Genomic DNA, 4,506 nt, shown 5'->3' with positions numbered 1-4,506 from the left:
GACAAATAATAAATAATCAAATTCCAATTTCTCTTTAAGCTAATTAATTGCTAATTTCTTAGTCAATTATTTAAGAAAAGAGATAAAGCACAAATATGATTTAATTTCAAATAAGATTCAAGAATAGTTCTTAGGTTGAATTTTTTGTCACTTATCCAAGCTAGTCCCAAACAATTGAAACTTACAAGAAATAATGGTTTTCAAAAATTTTCTAATCCAAATTTTATATCATTTATTCAAATTAGAGCAATTGAAAATCATAAGTATCACACACTTTTTGAAACACTATTCTTAGTTAAATAAAAAAGGCGTGAGCAAGAGTTTTCTAGTTAATTCCAATATTACTTTTTTCAAAACAATATTTAGAATTTAAAATGGAGTTAGAATATTTTTCAACAATTCTAAATCTTTAGGGATGAAGAACAAAAATTTAATCATAAAATAGATCAAAGCATAAATCTCAAATAAAGTAAAATACTTATATTAATACTCCATAAAAAGATAAATAGAACTCCTAAACTTAACAAAGAAGATTAGTTACGCATGATGCAAAGGAAACAAAAACTATGAATTAAAAAACGGCCAAAGGACTCGAGTTACATAAGTGTCTCTCACCCTTTATATATGCTAACCCTAGACCTAATTTAGAATTCCAAAACAAATCAACAATAAAATAGGATCAAATCTAATCTAATCAATGTTTATCCAATAATATTCCATCTCAAGTCAAGCTATAGGTAATTCTTCATATTTGTCAATTAACGTTTTAAATCATGGGCTCTGTGCTCAGAATTTAATCATCAACTTAGGTGTTTTAAAGGATTGGAGATTAGTGAGAGATTAAAGAGGATTAATAATGAACGAATATTTATACACTTTTTGGCATTATTTTCATATTGTTTTTAGTATGTTTTGTTTAAATTTTATTAAGTTTTCATGGGTTTTAGTGCAAAATTCACATTTTTGGATTCTACTTTGAGTTTGTGTGTTTTATGATGATTTCAGGTATTTTCTAGCTAAAGTTGAGGAGCTTGAGCAGAAGTCTGATTCAGAAGCAGAGAAAGGACTGCAGATGCAGTCAGGATCTGACTTATGTGCATTCGAAGGAGCTTTTCTGGAGCTACAAAGGTCCAAATGGCGCGCTCTCAACGACTATAGATATCTAACATCCAGGGCTTTTCAGAAATATATAATAATCCATACTTTGCTTTGGAAATGAAGGCCCAAAACTGGCGTTCAACGCCAGCTTTCAGCCTCATCCCTGGCGTTCAACGCCCAAAGGGGAGCAACTGGCGTCAAAACGCCCAAAAGGGAGCCCAAGGGTGGCGTTTAACGCCCAAGAAGGGTTTAGCTCATGGGAGACAAATCAATCTCAGCCCAAAAACTCACCAAGTGGGCCCCAAAAGTGGATTTTTACACTACAAGACTAGTTTATCTTATTTTCTGTAATCATTAGTCATTAAGAGTAGTATAAATATAACAAAGATCACCATTGTAAAGAACTTTTTGATCTTTGCCCATTTGAACCTTTCATTGTATTTTCTATCAGTATGAGTCACTAACCTCCTAAGGTTAATGTTAGGAGTTCTGCTGAGTTTCATGGATCAATAATATTACTATTTTCATTCAATATGTTTGATTCTATTCTCTTATGCAACCTCGTTCCTCATCTTATGAATTGAGGGTGACCCATGACAATCACCCTTGTTCTACATGGGTTCCGTACGATTTCCAACCCGATTAGCGTTTGGTGCACGAATCCCCACACTTTCGTACAACTATACCAGCAAATGCACTGGGTCATCCAAATAATACCTGAGCGAGTTAGGTCAATCCCACGAGGATTGTGGTTTGAAACAAGCTATGGTTATCTTGCAGGTCTTAGTCAGGCAAAATCAGAAGTTGTTGGATTTGTGAGATCTAAACTAGGTTGAGATGAAAGGAATAAAATACTTTGTAAATTAAAATAGAATCAGTAATAGGAATATAGTTAAGGATTGGAGTTGCTTTGTCTTTCTGAATTAACTCTAGTATTACTGTCTCCTTTGCTTGTGAGTGATTTCTTCTATGGCAGGCTACATAGGATCAACGCTATTGACCGTGGTCATCAATCTCCTCTGCTTCAGATCAAACGCCATTGGCCGTGGTCATCCAATCTGAACGAGGGTGAAGCTTTAGCAATTCATTCTCTTGGCGATCCTACTCAAAATGCTACAGACAAGGTTGAATCTTCCGGATCAGAGAATGCTACTTCTTTGAGTTTTAGCCTCTACCACAGAGACTCTAATCTCTCTGAAAATCGGCTGAACTGGTGTCTCGAAAAGTCTTCAACGAAGTCATGGATTATCCGTTGATAAGCCACTATTTTATGGTTTATCTTGTGCTCAATTGAGTTAATTTTATCAATCTTTCATACATTTGTTCATACAAAATGCATGGCTTTACATTCTCCTTCCTGATTTTGTACTATGATTGAAAATATGCTTCTTTGGCCTTATATTTGCTAATATTAATCCTCTCTTATTACCATTCGATGTGTTGATATGTGTGTTAAGTGATTTCAGGGATTACAGGACAGGAATGGCTTAGAGGATGGAAAGGAAGCATGCATAAGTGGAAGGAATACAAGAAGTTGAAAAAATTGCTAAGCTGTCCAGGCTGACCTCTTTGCACTCAAACGATCATAACATGAGCTATAGAGATCCAAATGATGCGGTTCCAGTTGCGTTAGAAAGCTAACGTCCGGGGCTTCGCAATGATATATAATTTGCTATAGCTGCCTCAAAGCCAGGAAACATGAACGCGTGGATCACGCGGACGCGTGGATCACGCGGACGCGTGACCTGGCAAAAACCCAATCCACGCTAACGCGTGGACGACGCTTCTGCGTGACTTTGCAGCGACCTGTACGAACCAGAAATCGCTGGGGGCAATTTTTGGGCTGTTTTTAACCCAATTTTTGGCTCAGAAAACACATATTAGAGGCTATAAAGTGGGGGAATCCATCCATTCATTCAACAATTCAGACAACATTCATTATTCACAATTTTAGGTTTAGATGTAGTTTTTAGAGAGAGGGGCTCTCTCCTCTTTCTTAGGATTTAGGATTAGGATTAGGATTTAGGATTAGGATTTCTTCGTCTTTTCAATTCTAGGTTTAATATTCCTTTACTTTACTTTATGTTTCCTTCTACTTTTATTTATTCTATTACTTTAGTTGATTACTTGATGTTGCCAATTTGGTTTATGGGTTCCTATGTTCAATCTAACTTTCTATTTAATATAATTCGAGGTATTTCAGATTTATGATTGCTTTCTTTTATTTATGATATAAATAATTTGGACTTTTTCCCTTTTGGGCTTTGGTTGAGTAATTAGAGACTCTTGAGTTATCAAACTCTTTTGTTGATAGATAATTGGAAGTTGCTAATTGACTTGAATTCCACTAACTCTAGTCTTTCTTTGGGAATTGACTAGGACTTGAGGATTCATATTGATTTATCCACTTGACTTACCTTCATAGTTAGAGGTTGACTAAGTGGGAGCAACGAGCAATTCTCATCACAATTGATAAGGATAACTAGGATAGGACTTCTAATTTTCATACCTTGCCAAGAGTTTTCTTAGCTATTGATTTATTAATTCCTGCAATTTATTTCTATTGTTCAAACCTTTCAAAAACCCAAAACAAAAATATACTTTTTTCCATAACCAATAATAAATCATACCTCCCTGCAATTCATTGAGAAGACGACCCGAGGTTTAAATACTTCGGTTATAAATTTTATTGGGTTTGCTTAAGTGACAACCAAAACTTTTGTACGAAAGGATTTTCTGTTGGTTTAGAAACTATACTTACAACGTGATTATATTTCTATGAAATTCTTTACTAGCAGAAATCCGATTGTCAGCCGTCTGAGAGATGTATAATCAAGCTAGCGGTTTGCGCTTTCCAGTAACGTATTTCCACGAATCCAAGTAGACATGGTGGTTGTCAAGCACGCGGTCCTAGTATGATGAACAGAGCTGATTGTCACTGATCATCCTATTCACCATATTGAAGAACGAGTATACATCTTGGAATTATATCAAACAAGGATAGAAGAGAAACAGTAATACTTTTATTAATTCATAGGACTCAGCAGGGCTCCTCCCCTCAACCTAGGAGGTTTAGAAACTCATACTGAAAGGAAAATACAATGGTAAAACTCGAATATGGCAAAAAATTCTCTAGATAATGTAAATCTAATCTCTTAAATACTAAACAAATGACTTGTAAGGGTAAAACAGTCTTTTTAGTACTAAAATCCACTTCTTGGGCCCATTTGGTAATTGTTTGGACTGAGTTTTGATAAGATCCACATGCTAGGAGGCCTCTAGAGCATTGAACACTGGCTAGGAGGTCCTCTTTGAGTGTTTGGACGTTGGTCTCTTCTCCTTGGGCACTGGACGCTTGGAAGGGGGCAGAAGGTTGGCGTTGGACGCCAGTTTTGGGCCTTCTAATCT

This window comes from Arachis hypogaea, chromosome 5 (assembly GCF_003086295.3).
Source record: "Arachis hypogaea cultivar Tifrunner chromosome 5, arahy.Tifrunner.gnm2.J5K5, whole genome shotgun sequence".
Lineage (NCBI taxonomy): Eukaryota > Viridiplantae > Streptophyta > Magnoliopsida > Fabales > Fabaceae > Arachis > Arachis hypogaea.
The sequence above is the reverse complement of the archived record's forward strand: the minus strand, read 5'-3'. Positions refer to the sequence as shown.